This window comes from Heloderma suspectum, chromosome 5 (assembly GCF_057233095.1).
Source record: "Heloderma suspectum isolate Gila_16-S chromosome 5, 16-S_ref, whole genome shotgun sequence".
NCBI lineage: Eukaryota > Metazoa > Chordata > Lepidosauria > Squamata > Helodermatidae > Heloderma > Heloderma suspectum.
In genome coordinates this window covers 39,375,104-39,398,321 of record NC_139462.1, presented here as the reverse complement: position 1 = coordinate 39,398,321, position 23,218 = coordinate 39,375,104, and positions in this window count along the sequence as shown.

Genomic DNA, 23,218 nt, shown 5'->3' with positions numbered 1-23,218 from the left:
AATTCATGTCAGATAATCAGAAACTATATCAAATTACATTAAAAATGATGCTGGTCCATTGGGGGTTGGGGGTGGGAGCAAAATCCTCAGTTGGACAATAACTTTATTAGGACCAACTAAAATCCCACAAAAATGTGCAAACATCTGAATTCTCCAGAACTCTTCATCAGTCTAGGTGCACAAAAAGCAGAAAAGTCCAAAAATTGGCCAGATGTTGTAGCCTTGAGACTCGATGCCTCTAAACTGCACACCTTGTGGCTACAACATCTGGCCAATTTTTTTACTTTTTTGTTTCTTCTCCCACACCCTGCTTTTTGTACCACCTAGCCTGATAGAGAGTTCTGGAGAACTCAAATGCTTGCACATTTCTGAGGAATTTTGGTTGGTCCTAGTAAGAACATTGCTGAACCGTGGATTTTGGATTTTTGTACTGAACAACTTCAATACTGAAAATGGATATCAGCTTTAATTTTTATATTATCCATGCCCAAGAGAATATACTATACTTGCTGAAGTTCTGTATACAAAGAATCCCTGAAAGGCAATATTACTTTTGAACCTCCTTAATAGGAAGAACACAGTTGTTGGTGGAGGGGGGCAATTGTTTTGCTTTTCTTCTTTTTATCCTGTTGTACTCATTATGCAAATAATGTAGCCAATAGATGTCTGTTAGAATTTCAGATATTTTTAGCTTCGCTATAATGCATGTGGTTTACCTGCTGTGGATCGATCTATTGCTGTTTTAATGAGTTTTATTGTAATGTGTTTTTACGATTATTCATTATATTTTACATACATTGTAAGCTGCCTGGTTTGAGTTTTTTTAATCCTAAAATGTGGCCTAGGAATTTGGCAGTCTTTAAGCCGTGTCCGACTCTTCGTGACCCCATGGACCATAGCACGCCAGGCCAGGCCTTGCTGTCCCCCACTCTCTCCCGGAGTGTGCTCAAGTTCATATTCATTGCATCGGTGATGCTATCCAGCCATCTCATCCTCTGCCGTCCCTTCTCCTTTTGCCTTCGATCTTTCCCAGCATCAGGGTCTTTTCCAGGGAGTTTTCTCTTCGCATTAGGTGGCCAAATTCAGCTTCAGTATCTGTCCTTCCAATGAGCAGTCAGGGTTGATTTCCTTTAGGATTGACTGATTTGACCTCCTTGCAGTCCAGCGGACTCGCAAGAGTCTTCTCCAGCACCACAGTTCGAAGGCATCAGTTCTTCGGCGCTCAGCCTTCCTTATAGTCCAGCTCTCACAGCCATACATTGCTATCTAATAATAAATAAATAATTTCTATGTATCCCTTGGTATTGCCTGTTCAGTCTCATTCAATTTTATCCCGATCTGCAAAACAAAACATCCCATTTGATTTGGGATGATGTGTTGGCTATATTTTGTGTCTCCAGCTATCTGTAACTTAAAAAGCTGGCCCTGAGATATTCATCAGAAAAACTGGTAAGTCACCGTAAGGAAACAGCAGAAGTCAAATAAGTGGCTGATACCCATTGCGCCTTCCATCACAATACATTTCCTCCCAGATGAATTTGCTCAGACTAATGTGTGATCAAAAGGAATGTATATGCCCTGACAAATATTTCCTGTACTATTAGCCTTTAGTAAACAACCCACGGAGAAAGGTCAGCTTCAGAGCTAACTTCCCTATTGGCTGGTTCCAAATTTGCAAGTGACATTAAGCCAGTCCCCTTGTACTCATTGTCTAAGAGCTCCAGAGCAAATTCTCCCTCCCAAATCATCCTTTTGAAAGGAAGAGACTTTACCCATTGGGATGGGTCAGAAACCGCTAGCCTGAAACCTGACTTCAGCCACAGCTGGCCTTCTGCAGGCAGAAACAGTTTGGGGTCATTCTCTACTGCAGGGGTGGGGAACTTCTTTCAGCCCCAGGGCCGAGTTTAAAGCTCTTGCTGCCTTAGAGAGGCATTTGAACCTTGCTGAATGCGGGGCAAATAACAAACACAAACATCAGGAAACCACCAAACAATTGGTGGTTGGGGGAAAGAGGACATGGCCATTGGGGGAACCCTGGAATGCTGGCTTTGGCACCCAGGCCTGAGGTTCCTCACCCCTGCTCTATTGCTAATGGCCAAGGTCGGAGAAGAACTGTGAGGAATCCTGAGGAAAAGTCATGCTTACAGAGACATATTGCTTCATCTCTCCTGCTTCCCACAGGATCCTAATTGCTGTCTTGGAAGGCAAAGAAAAGAGAGCCAGTGTGGTGTAGTGGCAAGAGTGTTGGACTAGGAGCTGGGAGATCCGGGTTCTAGTCCCCAGTCACAGTCACAGACTCTCAGCCCAACCCACCTCGCAGGGTTGTTGTTGTGAGGATAAAATGGAGAGGAGGAGGATAATGTAAGCCGCCTTGGGTTCCTTGCAAGAGGAAAAAAGGCGGGGTATAAATGCAATAAATAAATAAAATAAAGAAATAAAGAAATGCATTAAATAAATAAATAAATAAATAAATAAATAAAAACAAAAATACGGAAGAGAATGATGGCTCATACTGGTCATCCGATACAAGCAGAAACACATGGAACTGTGTGTGTGTGTGTGTATGTATGTGTGTGTGTATATATATATATATATATATATATATATATATATATATCACAATCTTAATAGCTAAACCTTGGCTAATTTACTTTGTTGACACCCATATCAAAAATCACACACATACTCATTAAATTAATGTAGCACCACAAGCATACAATTACATTTACCTGTCTTCCTCTTTATCTGCTTGGGCTGTCTCACATTTCTCTTGCTGTTCAGAATATCCTCAAGCATATTCAGCAACACAGTATTTACGGAAATAGTATGCAACACGGTATTTGGAAAATACTATATATTTGAAAAAATACAGTATTGAAGAGAAAATGCTGTGTTGCATACTATGTGGAATGGATGTCAAAGATGTTTGGGGAAAACTTCGTTTACTATCTATTTGTTTATTTAAAGCATTTTTATCCTGCCCTGCAGCCAAAAAGACTCACATGACAGTTTACTAATACAAGGCAGTCCCTGCCCACAGGCTTAGAATCCAAAAGACATGACACAAAAGGAAAGGGGATTAGGAGGGAAGAGGAAAAAAGCAAATTTGGGTACTAGATTCTTAGCTGCAAACTTCAGCAGGTCATGGAGTTGGATTTAAATGCAGTGGAAGGGCTGCTGCTTTCTTTTCCTCTGAAGTCCTCAGTGGCAGTTCTCAGCAGGAGGGAGGGGAGAATCCTGGCCTCATGGAGAGAGCCTGACTGATGCTGCTTCTCCCTTCGGTGGCCTACTCCCTCCCCAACCTGATGCCATCCAGATGTTTGGACTACAACTCCCAGCATCCCTGACCATTGGCCATGCTGATTGGGGTGATGGCAGCTGAAGTCCAAAAGATCTGGAGTGCGCCTGGTTCCTATCTTCCTATCAGAAGGCTGATCTACTTTATCTGAAAATGGCAAAATGCACAATCATGAAACTTGCACTAGACTTTCTTCTGAATACACATTTGGCAGTCTCTGGTCCTTTGGTTTGCGGTAAATCAACTAGTGATTTGTATGGTGACAATTGGCAGGATCCAGTGCTGCTGCTCTGCTCACACCATTGATGCCCTGCTAGCAGAAATGACCTCTAGCACAATGCCAATGTGGTATGCTTTTCCGCGGAAATGGCATAAGCAGGACAGCAGCATTGGAGACTGCCCCAAGCAGTTTATAAATGTGAATAAAATTAAAGCTTGGCCAAAGTTCCTATAATATACTTTGCTTCATGCCTTGGCTAACTTATCCATGAACTCAAAATGGCCAGCTTGGCTGTGGAATTCTTTCTGCTTTCTTAAAGATAGTGAAGATCATTTCCCCCCATGATTGTTGGAATTTTGCTACCATTAATAATGGTATAAGATCCAGTAAGGAGAATGAAATGAGACTGGCTTGATACCATTATAAATGAGATTGGAATCTGCCTATCATTCTTCATTCTTTTAAACATTTCCCATTAATATTTTTATTGTGTGATTAATCACCTGGTGCCATGAGATGCGGAAAGTTGTAAAGCTCTAAACTGCAAAATTAATTTTTCATCAGCAGATTGTACCTAGCCTGCAGACATAGGTGAATTTTATAACAGGAATTAAAAGTTCTTACATAAAGTTACACCAAAGGACAAGGAAAAAGAAAGGCTGTTCAGCAGAAATAGTCTATCATGCACTAATGCCAATTTCATATGAGTTGAAGAAAACATATATAATTTGTGGCATACTGTGTGTTGCCCAGCCAGAAATTAGTATAAATAAGGCACTCTAGCCCTTATCCAGCTTTAAACATGGGCATCTAGTCATGCAGAACAACTATAGGCCCCAGATGAAAATGCACATTCCTATCCACATCAAAAGACCGGCCAGCTCAAAGGAATCCAGATAAACATTATGATGTGAAGAAGCATTCATATTCAGATGCAAAGAGGCAATGTATTCAGATGTATACCTTAGTCCTGTATACAGAAGCTTTTGCTCTCACTCCCACTGTACCCCGGCAGATTAGGGGTTAAACAACCGATGAATTGCCATTATGTGCAAACTGGGTCAATGTGTGTATACAGAACTCTTGTAGAACTCATAGTAACTGCGTCATTTGATGGATCTATTTGTTCAGTTGTGCGCTCAACCTTCTGTGATTCCTGTCCTCTCTTCGTGGTTCTTCTCCCATTTCCTGATCCTTTTAAAAACATTTTATTCTAGAAAACATAATAAAATATAACCATAGAGTAAAAAGTATAAACATGAAGTAAAGACTTGTGCTCTCTCTCTCTCTCTCTCACGCACATGCACACAGAAAGGATTGGATTCAGTCTTAGTCATACTTACAATAGATCCTTGAAATCAATGGCACTGTAGTTTTAGAAATTATTATGCTATTAAAATTATTGAAGACTTTCATGAAAATATTTTACCATACACAGCATTAAAAATGTACAAAGGAGGGAGAAGATATTTATTACCCATTGCCAATATAGCCATTTTCAAAATACAGAAATATAAAGAATTAAAACATTAAGGGCACAATCCTGTGGAGATAGGCAGCTGCCTCCAAACTCAGAGGCAACCGCCTATCCAGTGCAGGGCAGGAGAAGCATGGAGGGGACCATTTCCTCTGCGCTTCTCCTGCCTTGCATTTGCAGCTAGACAGCCGATTTTGGCTGTCTAGCCACAGGAAGGTGGAGCGGGGGAGGAGGCTGCTGTACAACACATAGAATGTGTCGTACCGGCATTTCCACCTTCCCCACCCCGGAACGCCCCCCCCCCGGAACACCCCGTTTTGGCCGCTCCGCACTCCTCTTCGAAACATGGAGTGTGGGGCTGCTCTGTGCTGCCTGCGAGGCAGCACGGAACTGGGGGAAGGTCGGTTCTCCAGGAACTGACCTCGGAGTGTGGGCTCCGAGGTCGGTTCCTGGAAACCCACATATCCTATGGCGGTCTAGCCACTAACTAGCAGCCAGAGGATTGCTCCTAAAAACACTGGGAACATAAAAAGAGAGAAGGAAGAAGATGTCTACTCCTATACATGCCTACTCAGAAGTAGATTTTCCAGATTTTGTGAAATCCATCCCCTGTGTGTTTCGTGGATTGTTCAGTGTCATTCTCCCACATATGTTCACAGACGGACTCTTTTTTTTATTATGCGGAAAAATACACAAATAATTCCATAAGAGGGCTTGCAAGAATTTATGTAATTTACACTAGTACATAACATTTAGCGTATTGTCCCCCATTCCATTCAACTTTTCCCCACATATATTTACCAGTCTCAGCAGATAATTGCGTATTTTCCTACAAATAAACCTGCATACATTTGGGGAAAGTAAAAAGCAGATCCAAAAATCCATGGATTCTGTGCAGCCACAGTAGGCTGGTCTACAGAGGATTCCACAGGTCTGATTTTTAGAAATCTGAACTAATTTTAGTCCGTCTCAAATTTCTCCAGCATCCCTACTCAGAAGTAAGTTCAGTGGGGCTTATTCCCAGGTAAGTGGGTACAGGATTCCATCTGGAAGGAACTTGGTGGAGGCCACCTATCCAATGCAGGGCAGGCAGAGCACAGAAGGGATCTTTTCCTCTGTGCTCTGGCTGCCTTGCATTCATGGCTAGATGGCCAATTTCGGCTGTGGGACTTCGGAGCGGGGGAGGGAGGCCGGACGACGCATAGGAAGCATTGTATCAGCACTTCCGCACTCCCCCTTGCCCCCTTTTGTCCCGCTCCACACTGCTCATCCATGTGCGGAACCCAGGGACGATCCGCAGTATCTATGGGGCTGCGGGGGAGGGGGCAGGGAGGCGGTTTTCCGAACCGACCTTGGAGCGTGGGCTCTGAGGTCAGTTCCCAGAAACCAAACAATCCTGTGGCCATCTAGCTGCTGTCCGGTGGCCATAGTATTGCACCCTAAATACAGTGAAATATAAGACAGAAATATTAAACTATGATGTCTATAATTTTTTAAAAAGCAGAAACAATTATCACCAGTTTTTGTCACATCATATTAAATGAACAATATTAATCAATATCTAATTATACCTATCTTCCATAAACTTTATGAAGAAATGCCTAGCATCTCCATAGGTCTCTATATAAGCGTCCTTCCATCTCTGTGCTGTTATATATCACATTTTAGCCGAGGGGTGGACAGATCACAATTCACTGGTAGATCTCTTAAGTGATTTGCAGTGATTCTCCAAAGGTTTCCAATCCTTGCTTAAAAATTGCAAGCATAAAAAAAATCTGCCAGGACTGACCCTTCTCTCTCAGCCTTACCTTTCCTCACTTGTACATTATGAGTGTGTTGGTTGCCTTTGACCAGGTCTTGGTGCAACTCGGCTGTCCACCATCACCATCTGAAAGCTATTAAATGGAATTATATTAGGAGTACATTTCTTTCCAGCAATAGTAGTGGTGGTGGTGGTGGTGGTGGTGTAATCTGGGAACCTTATTATGAATGGTGACAGCAAGAAAATACTACGCACACATTCCAAAGCACAGCCTTATTGCTGTAACATAACCAGTGCAGGCTCAGTACAAATAGACTTGCCATTTGGGAGCACAAGAAAAAGCAGGTGATGAAAGGCAAAAGGACCCAAACTGCACAGAATACAACAGGCAAAAATACCCCCAAGAAATTCTACTGCACCAGCCTCACTGGAATTAATGGGAGCAACATGAGAGCAGATCTGTGCTCCTGCATGACCCCCCCCCCTTCATTTAGTGGCAGGAGGAGAAAAGCTTTGCTTGTCCTGCAGCACAGACTGGCAGGTCTGGTGCCCTCCAGATGTGCTGCACTACAGTTTCCATGATCCCCAGCCAACATGACCAATGGCTGGGGATGTTGTCATGACGCACATCTGGAGGGCACCAGGTTGTTATAAAGTGAAATAGTTTCTGGCTTCTAGTGTTCTGAAGCTATGAACTATTAGCCCATATTGAACTGAAAACCCATCGATTAATTGCCCAAGGTGCTAAGCAAGAGGCTAGCCTCAGGATCAATCCTCACTGTAAAGTGCCTTTATGGTTCACAACCCACAATATACACTGTGGTTTCACAATTTCCTACCTTGGATGACCGAGACACTGATTTAAACAAAAAGCACACATAGGTCCATTTCGAAGCCAAGCCTAGCAGAGGGGAGGCTTCCCCTGTAGCCAGCTGGCATGAGGGAGAAAGAGATTGGCAACTGGTAGTGCCCTGAGAAGGCTGCAGTTCCTGGGGCAAGTTCAGCCCTGACATGAAGAGGATCGAAGTTGCTATCTGTGGTCCTAAACCAACCGCTTAGGGAGGCCCAGGGAAAAGCAGGCCGGAGTTTGGCCAGGCTGCAAAGCTGACAAAGGGCGAGAGACAGGCCAGCGAGGCACCTGGGCAACTCCACTCACATAACAGAGCAGCCAGCATGCTGTCACCAGATGGCACTCACATTATTACTGGGCTTCCCACTTTCATCCACAAAGGCTTCCCTTTAGAAATAGCAAGCAGAGGTGCACTTAGGTGATCTAAGACTCTGACTGCAGTGTCTGTCCCCCACATGCACCCTACAGACTTACTGGGCAGTTCTGCTGAGAATGTTGTGCTAACAGGACTCACTGCTGGTGAAACAGGAGGCTAGTGCTTCCTAGAGCAACCCGGGAAGCGATCTGAAATGCTCATTTCCAGAATGCAACAGGTAGGTCAGCGGAGCTGGAAAAGGCCATGATGTTTCTAGGTGAACGCTTGAAAGAGTTGCGCCCCACTATGACTGTAGCAAAAATATGGCCTCTACAAAGGTCATGGATTTGCACACACACACACACACCCCCCCCAAGTAAAAAACAGGTCTGGAAGTCCGTGTGACTCAGAAAAAGCTGGTCTACTGTGGAATCCACAGGTCATATTCATGGAAATCCAAACTTATTTGAATCTATTGCGGATCTATATGGTTTGGCTGATTGCTGAAAGTTGTTTTTAGATACATGATGTCTCTGTATATACTGTCTGTTTGTGTGTGTTTTATGTTTTTAAATTTTACATATGTATTTTTAATGTATTTGTATTTTTAAATGTTTTTAACCTCTGTAAACTGTCCCAAGGGCTTTGGCTATGGGGCGGTATAGAAATGTAAAAAATAAATAATTCTCCAACATCCCTAGTTGATTGTCATTACTTAGCGTTTGGATTACTGCAATGCGTTCTACATGAGGCTGCCTTTGCAAACGGTCCAGAAACTTCACCTGGTCCAAAACAGGGCAGCAAGATTGTTAACGGGGACTGGCCAATGTGATCATATCATGCCAGTACTTTTCCAGCTGCACTGGCTCCGAGTCCATGTCCGGGCCCAATTCAAAGTGCTGGTATTAACATTCAAAGCCCTAAACAGCTTGGGGCTAGGTTATCTGAGGGATCGTCTCCTCCCTTATGTACCAGCCGGACGCTAAGATTATCTTCAGGGGTCCTTCTCCAGGAGCCTTCCTCCCGCCAAAGGAAGTGAGGAAGGTTGCTAGCAGGAAGAGGGCTTTTTCTGCTGTGGCACCCCAGCTGTGGAATGATCTCTCTAGAGAAATTCACCTGGCACCGACATCATGCTCTTTCCAGCACCAGGTGAAGACCTTTTTATTCTCCTAGGCATATTGTCTTTTAAATTTTGCACTGTTGCTAGCTTCTGTTCAGTCATTTTTATTTTTATAGTTTAGTTGTGAACTTCTTAACTTTTATATTGTATTTTATTGTCTGTATTTCATTGTCTTGCATGTTATGGTTTTAATTGTTGTGAACTGCCCAGAGAGCTTTGGCTGTTGGATAGTATAAAATAAAAATGTAATAAATAAATAAAGCCTTACAATAGAAACCCATTCTTTAAAATAGGACACTAAGTCATTCAAATCAGCTCATCAACACCTACACTTCAGGATCTCATTCTTGACAATTTGGGATTATATAATATTCTAGCTGCACAAGCTGCAAACTGTGTAACTTCCTTGGTAACAAAACATCTAAGAACACATCTCTCTAAGCATGTGATGTCCTAACATGGCACTGCACGGAGTGGTACTGCCCAGAGATAGGCTTTTGATCAGACTTAGGCTGCAATCCTACACGCACTTACTAGGGAGTAAGTCCCACTGAATATACTGTTTCTGAGTAAACATGTATAGGACTGCACTGCATTGCACTGTAATGGGACACAGGATGCAGCTCCTTAAATCTCCTCATCTGAACCCATTAAGATATTGGAGGCCACACCGACACCCAGAAGATAATAGGAAGTCAATGCAAATACTGAAACACTGGCGTAACATGCTTTCTGAGATGCAGCAACACGAAATGGGTATTATTATTTTTTATTTATTTAAAACATTTCTATCCTGCCCTATATCACTGAGATCTCAAGGTGGCGTACAGATAAAATCGATTTAAACAGTATAAAACAAGAAATAATTTAAACAGCTAAAAACATATTAAACCATTAAGAAAGCTAATGGTTTAAATTAAAATCTAAAACAACAAAACAATTAAAACAGCAGGCTACTTTAGGGAATGCATTTAGCCCTCAAATGCTTTGGTAAAAATCCATGTTTTTACTTAGTGCCAGATCCGGGGTGCCACAGCAGAGAAGGTCCTCTCCCATGTCCCACCATAGTGTAGGTCTCACTTGTTACATCAGCTGAGGACTCAAGGTAATTATCGAGGGCAGTGTCACACTTAAGGTGGCCATGTGTCCTAACTTACAGAGGATAGTCCTCTATTTGAAGGGCTGTCCAGTTCAAGTCCAGTTTAAAGATTTAAAAAACCATAAGAAAGGGCCTTGAAGTTGCCCATCAATGGTTAGTACCTGGACAACACACTGCACCAGTACACAGGCCACCATCTTCGCAACTATGGTGAGATGCCTTGTATTTCCATTTAAATGTTTGCATCTATACATACCAATTAACATATGCAGCTGTTATACATTGACTGTATCCTCTGTTTTGATGATGCATTTCCTCTTTTTTTGGCAGTGCGCATATGGCCACCTTAATTACACAGAGCATCTGACATTAGCCAAGTGGTTCAAAGTGATGGTGATAATGATGATGACTAGGTTGAAGCCTGTTCTGAAACCAAGGGTTGCAATTTTCCCATCCTGGCCACTATCACAACTGGAGATTCAGGCACAGCAACAGCTCTAGGAGCACTCCAGGGCTATGAGGCTGTACAATCAATAATGCTACTTCCTTGTGACACAGCAAGCCCTGACATTATTGTGCTGCTGAGGTATACATTGAAACAAGAGCTAGAATACATGAGCCAACTTGGACAGGAGATTTTAATGTATTTTCTCATTCAGTGGAGTTCTCCTTTGGGTCCATAATGTTACCATGTGCTCTATCTTACCCAGTGTTCCTCCACTACATATACATCTGGTCCTCTGCATTCAAGCTCCTTCAGATCCTTGGAGTGAAGGATCAGTTTGCGTTGATCCCATCCTCAGTGCCCCATGCAAAGTGAGAATGGACAGCGGTGGCTTTGGCTAAGTGTGGAGTCCCCCTTACCAGCCTCTGGAATTTGGCAATCATCCAATTAACTGGCTGCTGGCACCAGCCATGACACTAATCAAAAACATCTCTGCCTTGATGTTCTCATGTGTATTCAACCAGCAACAGTGACATTACTATTTATATTCTTTTTAATATATATACTGTATATTTTAAATCAGGGGTGCTGAAACTCTTTCAGCCCATGGGACAAATTCAGTTTTGGATAAGCTCTCAGGGGCTTCATTCCGGTGGAGGGTGGAGACAAAAATACCAGCAGATTGTAGCTGAAAGCTCTTCCTGCCGGTCACTAAGCCTTAGGAGAGGCATTTCAACCTTTTAGAATGGGGATAAAACTGCACCAAGGCCAAGAAACTACCCAACTACTGGTGGCTGGGGAATGGGGGTATGGGCTTCTAGGGGACACCAGTGCGCTGGATTTGGCCCGGGCTCTGAAGTTGTGTTTTAAATGATGCTGGCAGTGTAATCAGTGGGTATGCCTTATCATAATAACATTCTACACATATTCCATTACCATCGCACAGAGAACCTTCAAGGCTTTAACCAAATTTAATGAGTTTAGGCTCTCATAAAAACCTGATGAGATAAGTATTTGATCTTCAATTTGCAGAACAAAATGGAAGGAGACTAAACTATTTGCATAAGACTGCCCTGGAAAGCTGGGGGGGGGGGGAAGAAAAGCCGAGCATTAGAAATTAATCTATCATGTTTCCCAGAAGTAAAATATTGTGGTTTTCAGTCCTATGCTAAGCCATGTATAAACAGTGTTTACCAGAAACCAGCCTTCCCCAACCCGATGCCCTCCAGATGTTTTGCATTCAACTCCCATAAGATCCAGCTAGCATGGCCAATGGTCAGGAATGCTGGGAGCTGCGGTCCAAAATATCTGGAGGGTACCAGGTTGGGGAAGGCTGCCATAAACAGTAGACTCTACTCATAACCCAGGAATCATTGAGTCAATAATTTCCTAGCCACTTTTTTTGATTCAGGCTCTGATATATTGGTCAATGTGCAGAGAGGTATTTCTATAGTCATAGGGAACTTTATTCATGGAAGAGCCCAGAACTACTCTGAGTCATGTACTCTCAGGCTCCTGTTGATCTGCACTGAACAAATAATATAGCAGTCCCGGTATGAGAATGTGTTGTATGATTCTAATAAGGACACTCCACAAACATGACAGTGGTGTATCTTATTAAAAGGCTGCAATCCTAAACACACTTAGGGCACAATCCTATGGCCACTAGACAGCGGCTAGATGGCCATAGGATTTTTCAGTTTATGGGAACCAACCTTGTTGGTTCCCAGAAAACCATCTCCCCACCCCCGCTGTCTCATAAGAGGTGCAGTTTGTCCCTGGCTCTATTATGTAATATCATGTAATAGATTATAAAAATGATAATACCACTACAACATAACATTGACAGCTCAACAAAAAACCATTCCTCGAGAAGCAGGTGGTGCTGGGATACTTCTGTTCCACTCCATGGCCATTAGCCTTTGAGATGCCACAAGGCTTCATCTTCTCTCTCATGGTTTTGAACACAATCTACATAAAACTGCTGGGGAAGTCATCTGCATAAAACTGCTGGGGGAAGTAACCTGGAGGTTTGGGCCTGAAGTGTCACCAGTATGCAGATGATGCTCGGCTTTACCTCTGATTTCCACTGTACTTGTCCTAGGGAAGTTGTGGAAGTCTTGAATCACTGACCAGGCTTGCATGATCACCACAGCCCAGAACCCATGGGCTGTTTTAGGGTTGTGGGTGGTTTGTTAATGTGGGTTCGGATGACATGACAAGCCACAGCTGTGGCTTGAATATTCAGAATGACAGCCCAACTGCACCACAGCATAAATAAGCTTAAATAAGCCATGGTGGGCTGCTTGATTGTGCACACCAACCTACTATTTTGAGGCATTTGGGGGGTGGGTGAGGGGGAACAAGCTGAGATTTAATTGAGACAAGATGGAGGTGCTGTGGGAAAGGAAACTGACAGGATGGAGGTTTACAACTGGTTTTAGGTGGGGTTGCACTCCCCCTGAAGAACCAGATATACAGTCTGGGAGTTCTCCTGGACTGCTAACTAGGGAAGCTCGGATGGCGGCAGTAGTTATGAGTGCTTTTTATCAGCTTAGTCTGGTATATCTGCTGCAGCCCTATGTGGAGATAATGGACCTTACATCAGTTGTCCATGCTCTAGTGATGGCCAGGTTGGACTGATGTAACGCGCTTTATGAGGGGCTGCCTTCGAAGACTGTTCATAAACCAGTTGGTACAGAATGCGGCATATAACTAATAATATCAAAAGTTGCACTCAAAATAGTGGGTCTAGATAGAAAATAAGTAGGGTGGCCACTTACGTATTACTAAGGAGGAAATGTATCACCAAAAAAAGAGGGAGACAAAAACAGACAGATTTGCAACAACAAAAATTGTGTATCACAAAAAAGAGGACACAGATTTGCCAAAAAAAAGAAAAAAGCATATGCAAATATATATGTGCAGATGCAAATTCAGAAATAATTATCCTAACTTAAATATAAATACAATACATATCACCATAGTGGGGAAGACTGTGACCAAATGTTCCTGCTGTCTGCTGTCAAGAAGATATTACATGTTGATGAGCAACTTCAAGGCCCCTGCTCTCCCTTCTTGGGGTTCTTTATCTTTAAACTGGACTTGGACTGAACAGCCCTTCAAATAGAGAACACATTCAAAATACAGGACTATTGTTAGACAGCTGTTCAAATAGAGGACTGTCCTCTAAAATAGGACATGTGGCCACCCTAGAAAGAACATTCTCCATGGCAGCGCTCAAGATGTGGAGCTCCCTGTTTTCAAGGAGATCAACTTGAGTTCTGCCTTCATGGTTTTTAAATAGCACTTAGGGCGCAATCCTATGGGGAGAGGCAGATGCCTCCAAACTTGGAGGCGACTGCCTATCTAATGCAGGGCAGGAGAAGTACAGAGGGGACCGCTCCCTCCATGCTTCTCCTGCCCTGCATTTGCAGCTAGACAGTGATTTCAGCTGTCTAGCCATGGGAAGGTGGAGCGGAGGAGGAGGCTGCCATACAACACATAGGATGTGTTGTACCAGCATTTCCTCCTTCCCCACCCTGGAACGCCCCCCCCCCCCGAATGCCCCATTTTGGTCACTCCACACTCCTCTTCGGAGCGCGGAGCACGGGGCTGTTCCGCACTGCCTGTGAGGCAGCACGGAAGCGGGGGAAGGTCGGTTCTTCAGGAACCAAACTCAGAACACGGGCTCTGAGGTCGATTCCCAGAAAAAAAGATGTTTTATGGCCATCTAGCCACTGACTAGTGGCCATAGGATTGCTCCCTTAAAGACTATTGTTTCAGTAGGCCTTGGCCTAGCTGGCTGACAATGGCCCTGTTCACATGTAACAGCAACCTATCAGTTTAAAAACCTATGGGGGTTTTGTTGTGGTTGTGGTGTACAAGCAGGGCACACTGCCTGTCTTCCACTTTACAGCACAACCTTTTAAACATTTTTATTTTTAAAATATTTGCTCTCAGTTTGCTCTTCCTCACTCCTTCTCTTGAACACTAAGTTGTAGCATGCTATCTGAAATTCAGAAAGCACTACCTGACCAGACTCTCTGCTCAGTTTCTCTACAGTCAGCTTCCAGATGGTGCAAGAGAGCAAATGAATTCGTGCTTCAGTGCTGCCAAGTGCAAAGCAGGTGCCTGGAAATGGAGGAGCAGCTTTTTGCCTTCGATTCATCACTTTCTCTAAAATTAGAACCAAATATGAACCAAGAGAACAATGGCAAAAAAGCTTAGTCCTCATGGATTTTTTTTCTTCTCTTTCTTTTTCCCCCTCCAGGCAGGCTTGGTCAACTCATTGTTGATTTTAGCAATATACTGATATTGAACACATTTCATTCTTTAGACTCGAAACATTTAGAGAACTAGCTTTTGTCGAGGGACTTAAATGGAGGAAGATAAGATGCCACATGGATGGAGAAGCAGAAGCAGAAAATATGCACAAAAATATGTATGTTAGTGAAAATAATGTGCAGAAACACATTATAATAGCAAAAATTGCTTGCAAAAAATGCATATATTCTGCAAAATTGCATACAAAAACACATATCTTAAGAGAAATGTACACAAAAATGCATACACATTTTCATGACAACTGGTAAAAAGAAAATACAGAAACTGATGCAGAAATGGGATGAAACAAAGTTACAGTTGGAAAATGAGAAACTGAAGAAAACCAAAATCAACATATTTGTCCATACCTATTAGCAGTAGATGCTAAAGGGGGAGAGGAAATGGATTTTGGAAATACTGATGTGGGAAGAATGTGCCGATTGTAAGAATGGCCCAGGAGGGTAGGGGACAGGCAAAACAGATTAGCTCAAATTGTGTGCCAGGGAGGAAGCACACAAGAGACCCTGACACGAGATAACATTGGAGGAGATTAGATGGAGAAGTGACCAGCTTTTTCATTACCATCATGACTGGGTTCAGAGAAGTAGCATGGAATGGAAAGCCCCATTTTACTTTTATATGACAAGGATACATACATCCTTGCCTTCAGATGTGAGAAACATAGCATTGGAAAGATAACACCTATCTTATTTAGAGTTGACACATGACGTCAGCACCTCTTTTCTGTTGCTCCTAAAAGGAACGTGGGGAACAGCACCCAGAATAATGGACGAGAACTCTAAAAGATGTTATGGCCAGCTGTAATAGACCGGAGTGGGGCATACTGAGGCTGAGTGAAGGTTGGGCCTGAGTATCTTCACTGTGGACCACTCCCACCTTCTCTCTTCAAAAAATGCAAGCTCTGCAAAGTTCTGAAAAGCAGTTTGCCTAACCAGCAAAAGTTTCTATATGTGAACAAGCCAAATAGAGAACTGCCTGTATGTTGCCACTCTTCAGCAAGCCAGCCAACGGTTTAAGAACTTGTGGTTAAACTAGACTTCCTTTTGAGTCAACAAGCATTCTGCACATGATCAAGTGGCTGTGTAACCAATTTCCTAATAAAAAGCTACTGGTGTCTAGCATTCTGGAAGGAGTTTATTTCACTTCTCAGAGAGTGAACTCCTTCCGCTGTGGTGTTTCCGCTTTCTTAATAAAGGTGTGCTGTACCTGAAAGTATCTTCAATTGTTGGGTCCAGGACAAAGACGGGATGTGGTATTAGAGAAACAGCAGGCCAGAAACCCAATCCTGTGGGGTGCTTACATAGTGTGATCATTCTTCTGGATACAAGTCTATGCAGAGTTACTTTGAAGTAAGTCCCATTGAACAAAGTGATACTTAGGGCACAAGCCTATGCAAGTTTGGACAGAAAAAAGGCCTACAACTCCCAGCATGCCTATAGGTTTAGACAGAAAAAAAGTCCCTGGCTGGGGTATGCTGAGAGCTGTAGGCCTTTTTTCTGCTTAAACTTACATAGGATTGTACATTTATTGTGTAAACGTGCAAAGCAAAAATGAAGGAATAGTTGAAGGTGTGGAGTAGAACCAGGAAGAGTTAGTGAAATGGAAACCCAAGGAACAGATGTTGTATGACCTTAGAATGATTGACAGCACAGCAACTGGGTGCTTTGTGGCAAGTGATGAATGTAAACCATCAAGGAGTAACTATGGCAGTCAAAGAAACCCCTGGAGTTGAGACGTCACCACATGCTCTAGCACATTGCCCAAGACAGCCAGTGTGGTGTAGTGGCTAGAGTGTTGGACTGGGAGCCGGGAGATCCGGGTTCTAGTCCCCACTCAGCCATGGGTGGGTGACTTTGGGCCAGTCACAGACTCTCAGCCCAACCCACCTCACAGGGTTCTTGTTGAGAGGATAAAATGGAGGAGGATTATGTACGCCGCCTTGGGTTCCTTAAGGAGGAAAAAAGGCGGGATACAAATGTAACAAACAAACAAAACAAACAAGAATGGAATATTGGAGACCAGATGGAAATTACTCTATATGGTGGGGTTCAGGGAGGGTTTCTTTCTGGAAGGAGTTTTACCACTGCCTCTTTTAGGCAATATAGAATGACACCTTGCCATAAAAAGGCACTTACCTACACTTGGCCAGTCCCCTATCCTTGGCACTTTTATAAGCCAGGAAAGGCAAGGGCTCAGCACACATGTGCTAGGTGTCACCTCTCCAAGGATCCTGTCAACATCCTCAGGGTGTACAAATGGAAAACTATTCATTATTGTTGGACAAACAGAATCAATGGACTACAGTGTAGCGTAAAACTATGGACACAGCCCTTTGCAGAATCAGTGACTGAAAGTTTAAAAAGGTTTAGAGTAACCTGGAAGTCAAGAATAGAACTCAAAGCCAGATACTGTGTAAGCCAAAGGAGCAGACAACCTTCAGGGGTTACACTACTCTGACAAGATTATAAGGTACTCACAGGAAGTAACACAGGAAGGAGTAGTTCCTCACTAAAATGGAATGAACAACAATAAGCAGGTAGCTGCAGATTTTAAGTGTCAAAACCACTAAGCACTGTGAGAACATTAAACATTAAAAGCCTGCAGGGTTACAAACGCATCTGCCTTAGTCTTTGTATGTTCTATCTGACTTTGGAGGTTGGTGTAATAAGGAATGTTGCCACCTCTGGGAATTCATATTTAAAAACTCTAGGAAGCCAGGAAACTCCAGGACAGATGGATTTATTTATAGCATTTTTAGCCAAAAAGGTTCCCAAGGGGGCTTGCAGCTATAAGAAATATGACAGTTCCTGCGCACGAGCTCACATCTAAAAGACACAACCCAAAAGGAAAGGGGACTGAGAGGAAGGAGGAAAACTGCAAATTCAGGCACAAGATTCCTAGTTGCAGAGTTCAGCAGGTCATGGGCACAGCAAAAGGATTTCTGCTCCCTCTCCCACCAGTGACAGTTTGTAGCAGAAGGGAGGGGTGCTCAGCTGGAACTGTATCCAGGCACAGCACCAACTGACGGCTACTTCCTCTTCCTCTGATGCAGAGATATATGAAGCCTGTACAGTGGAGGGAAGACCTGTTGCCCTCTAGATGTTGTTGGACTTCAACACCCATCAGCCCCAGCCTGCATGGCCAATTGTCAGAGATGATGGAGGTTGTACTCCAACATCTGGAGGGCCGCAGGTACTCCTCGTTGCTGTACCGTAACTACTGAATGATGTATGCAGCTCAAGAGAGGCTGAGAAATGCTGCTAATATTGTAAAGAATATTTATCACACTTATTAACTTAATAAGTTAATTAAAGTTAACTTACAGTTTCCTGAAAAAGATTAACATTGCTTTTGCATGTCACTAAGCAGATGGCTAAACTAGGGTACAATGACTAATCATAAGAATAGGTTTAGCACTAGTCCAGAACATGGGGAAAGCCATCACTGTAAAAAGTTACAAAGCTGGGCTTTTTGCAAGTCTGCTCTCATGAACAGCTACTGTTATTCATTCTAGTTGGACTGGAAACCACTGCACTGATCCTGTTTAGATAAATGGCCCTTGTCCTGTAAATGAACACATACTTGTCCCTTTAGGTCCTCACAGAGAGCTTTTATCCTGCTATTGAGATTGCTCACTCACAGAAGTTTGCGGGTCCTTTTCATGATGTTGTCAACTTCCAGGGCACCTCCAGAGATATTTCCTGGTTATTCCATCTCAAAAAGATCTGGAAATAATGAACTATCTATTTAAGTCGTATTGTTACACTATTAAAACAGCCACTAGATGGTGCTGTTTCATTGATCTCTATGGATCCTTGAAAATTAAAAAATTGCCCTCTCAGCAATCACATGGTCGCCTTCTAGGAGCCCACTGTAAATGCAGAAAGGCTCCACAATGGGAAGACTGCAGGGTTTTTCTTTAATGTAAAGGCAGGTTAAGACTCCAATCCTGCATTTACCTGGAAGTAGGTGGGACTGACTTCTGATTGAACGTGCATAGGATTGTGTTGCTACTTTACTAAAGTTCAAGGACTCCCACTCAAGTAGGCTGCATTGTTTTGGGAGGGGCCTACCACACTTTAATTTTGTACATATTCTTTGATTTGAGGTTACTAGTGCTAGAGACACTAGTGGAATTGTCTCCTTCTATACTTTATATAGGGATGTACGAAAGGTTTCGTGGATTATGTTTATGGTTGGGGGGGAGGCGTTCCGTCCCTCCCGCCAGAATCCTGGCCGGGGGGGAGGCGCTCCATTCCTCCCCCCTCCCCCCAGAATCCTGGCCGGCCAGCTGTGCTCTGCAGCGATTCTGCGGAGCAGCCGGCTGGCTCCGCCAGCAGCCGGACATCCAGCCGCTGGCTAGCAGGGACACAAATGGCTGCGGCCATAGCCGCCGCCGTTTGCGTCCCTGCAGTCAGCCGTGATAGGCTACGTAAATGTTTACATAGCCTATCACGGCTGACTTAAAAAACAAAAAACAAAACGCGCGTACGCAAATGGTGGCGGCCATGGCCGCCGCCATTTGCGTTCCTTATTTTGGCACATCTTTGTCTACGTAAACATTTACATAGACTAAGACGGCGAAAATAAGGGGAACGCAAATAGCGTAGCATCTATGCTCTTTGCGTTCCCCTTATTCTCGCCGTCTTAGTCTACGTAAATGTTTACGTAAACTAAGATGTGCCAAAATAAGGAATGCAAATGGTACTATGATTTAAGCAGTGGAGGCTGGTGGCTGTGGTTTCAGAGGGGCTGTAAATCCACTCTGGGTTACAGTCAGAATTCTAACAGACTTATCCAAGGTGCTAAATCCTCAGCACCTTGGATAGGTCTTTTAGGGCGCAGTCCTATGCATGTTTAGACAGAGAAAAGGCCTACACCTCCCATCATTTCCCAGCCAGCTGGCTGGGGAATGCTGGGAGTTGTAGGCCTTTTCTCTGTCTAAACATGCACAGGATTGCGCCCTTAGAGTTCTGGCTGATTCTGACTGAAACGCAGAGCAGATTTACAGCCCCGCTGAAAATGGAGCCACCAGCCTCCGCTGGATTTAAGTGAGTTTAAAATGCAAAACTACACAAGCTCAGAAGATGATGATGATGATTTTAATCAGGATTGGCAAAACTTTTGTTGTTTCTCCAACATATTACAAATGTAGAAGCAGTTTTAAAGCATGGAATGGCGGGGTGGAGGGAAATGTTGTGAGCTTCAGTTGTGCGCTTCACAACTAAACTCATAGACATGGCCATTGAAAGCCCCCCCTCCCCGCTCCCATTAAGTTCAGGGTCTAGAATTACCTAGCTGCACCACTGAGCTTAGTTGCCATTCTAAAGTATTTCAAGCAGGGTGACATTTAAATTTTCATTATTGTTCTTTCCCAGTGGAGGCTGGTGGCTCCCATGTCAGTGAGGCAGTGAAACCGTTCCAGGTTCTAGTCAGAACTCTAAAGGATCTATCCAACCTTGGATAGCTCCTTTAGAGTTCTGACTGAAACCTGGAGCAGATTCACCATCCCACTTACATCGGAGCCACCAGCCTCCACTGGTCTTTCCTGTTTTCTCTCTCTCTCTCTCTCTCTCTCTCTCTCTCTCTCTCTCTCTCTCTCACACACACACACACACACAAACACCCCTTCACCCTATTTGCACACATCTCTACAGTCAGCACATTGCCACACATTCCCCACTGCACACACAGCCAGATAGTTCTTACCCCATTCTCATATGCAGCCATCATTCTGTTTCTAACTCATGCACAACCTTCTCCACTATTATTTATTATTATTTACTCAAAGCATTTTTATTCCCACTCTTCAGTCAAAAGGCTTCCAGAGCAGCTTAGAAGAATCAGCCATTAGGCTGTGCCTGCCCTCAGGCTTACAATCTAAAAAAGACACCAGACACAAGGAAAGGGATTGGGAGGGAGGAAGAAAAATGCATGATGGTGACGCTTGATTCAGTTGTCCAGATGAATGGGAATATGTCTGTTCTGGAACTAATTGTACTCAGATTTACACTACATCTGTTGCCCTTCTGGGCTAGTATGTACTTTGTTGGCCTGATCCTTTTTTTCTTTCTTACCTTCTGCAATTGCTCTTCTATTGAGTTCAAGCTTAATTTATTTCTTCCCCCATCTCCTCAGGGCAATATGTTTCTTCAGAAGCCATACACACCAGGCACCCATCCAGACTTGAGGATGCCCTGCCCTCAAACACCTTCATCAACTATCCCTAGGCAAAATATGTGCTTTGGGCGTGCACAGATATACATAAAAAGAGGAGCCAGCATTGGGGTTTGCCACAGTGGTGCCACTAGGCCCGGAATAGCAGGCAGAGGTCTGGGGCACACAGGGCGCCCAAATGCCGTCTCCCCACCTCTGGTGCTCCGCTCCTCCTACTCCGGGCACTCAGCTCCTGGTGCCTCACTTGCTCTCCCCTCTCCTGGGCTTCGCTCACTCTACCCCCAGCCAGAGGCACCTTTTTCTCAGATGGCCTATGGACGGCCTTGCTGGCCCAGAGGCACACTGGGGGAATCAACATGCCAGGTGCGACTGCAGCTTCCTCCGCAGCTTGACCTGATTTAAAAGTTGAAAGAAGAGAAGGAGGTGCTGCTGCTTAGTAAAGTGTGTGCATGTGTGTGTGTGTTGGGGGGAAGAGACAGAGAGCACTGGCGCAGGGGAAGAGAAAAGTGGTGGGCATCAGTGGGGGTGGGGAGAAGAAAGAGGAGAGAGAGCACCAGAAGGCAGGGGGAAGAGAGCAGGGAGAGAGAGAGAGAGAGCCGGGGGGAGAAGATGGGAGGACTGCAAGTGTGTAGGGGGGGAGTGCCCAGGAGTGTGTGGGACCTTCAGAGGCCACCCTGCCTAGGGTCCTCTCAACCCTGGCAGTGCCACTGGTTTGCCAGCTTTCCTCACCCTTTGTCCTTCAAATGACACAGACCTGCTGAGACAGTGAGTGTTGATTTCCTTGTCACCTTTGCCCCTTCCCCATACTTCTGATAGATTGTCCTCCCCCCCCCCTTTTAGTCTCCTTGTATGCTGAAGGGACCATTGCTTTGGGGCTCACCACAGGTCACCAGCAGAGCACACGCTTTGCATGCAGATGGGCTTTGGTTTCAGTCCTTTGCATCTCCACCTAGAAGGCTCAGCAGGTGATGGAAAAAGCTCTTCCTGAGACCTTGAATGTCCGCTACTAGTCTGAATTACTAGCAATAAGTGCACTTGGACAAATATTCTGATCTGGTATAAGGCCACCCTCAAACTGCTCCGGGGAGAGGGAGGTTTTGTGATGCTGCAGTAGCCAAAGAATCAAAGCAGTGCTCTGTGACTATTTCCAGCCAGCAGAACCAGCTCTCCCTGCAGCTTGATCCTCAAGAGAAGATCACATTGTGACAACAACATGGCATGGGCAATTTCTAGAGCAGAGCATCTCCAGTTTGTACATACATCTAGCGACTTGTCTGCTTGCCTGAACAGGTTACCAGTAGCTCAGGGTTATTAGGCAGATAATAACGAGGATGGTGCCTTGGAGAATTTTCAGGGCGCTTTTTTCAAACACCATATAATGACTACCACCTCCAGCACACCTAGGGTTGCAGGGCTTGGCAAACTGGTGCCCTCCAAATGTGATAGACTACAACTTCAAGAAACCCCAACCAGCATGGCCAATGATCAGGGATTATGGAAGTTGTAGTCCAAAACAACTGGAGAGCACCAGGGGAAGAAGTATTGTACCTAAGAAGGGTTGGTTGATGTGCAGGCCAATTCGAACCCCAGTATCTCTTGTTTTAAAACATAAACATAACTTTGAATATGACCACAAAGGACTAGCAGCGCCTTGGAGGCTGGAGAAGAGGACTTACCACCATTGTCACTCCTCGTCATGTCTTTCTTGCTGCTGCAAATCTTCTTTGGAGCAGAGGTGAGGGAAGTGGCTGTGAACCATCTAGCCTGATGAGAAAACTCCATCTCCAAGACCAGGGGAGGCAATCTTTTTGGGCTATGAGCACATTTGGCAATTTGAGGAACTATCCTGCTGCTAGGGTAGGCATGGCAAAGGACAAGTGACCTCCCCAATGGACTGAGTACAAGGCAGAGGTGATGTCTGAGCCCCATTGCACTAAACTACTTCGAACCCAACTTTCAGCATGAACAGAAACCTATTTCAGATATTTTAGTGTATGTGTATTGTGTGTTTACTTCCTGTCATACAGAAGGGGAAGAAATGGAAGCAGTGACAGATTTTATTTTCTTG